Raw genomic sequence first — 246 nt, 5'->3', positions numbered from 1 at the left:
ATCAAATAAACAATGCATGCAAGACACCAAACTTAGAAGTTTGTATACTACTGACACTAACAAATTGAGAATGCATATGAGAAACAACAAAACACACAAAAAAAGAGAATTTAAAGATCAGAGCAAGTAAATCATCAAGAACAACTTTGAAGATCAATGAAGACACATGATAAATGCAAGAAGAACAAAAACATGCAATTGACACCAAACTTAAAATGAGACACTAGACTCAAACAAGAAATATTT

This window comes from Arachis duranensis, chromosome 2 (assembly GCF_000817695.3).
Source record: "Arachis duranensis cultivar V14167 chromosome 2, aradu.V14167.gnm2.J7QH, whole genome shotgun sequence".
NCBI classification, from domain to species: Eukaryota; Viridiplantae; Streptophyta; class Magnoliopsida; order Fabales; family Fabaceae; genus Arachis; species Arachis duranensis.
The sequence above is the reverse complement of the archived record's forward strand: the minus strand, read 5'-3'. Positions refer to the sequence as shown.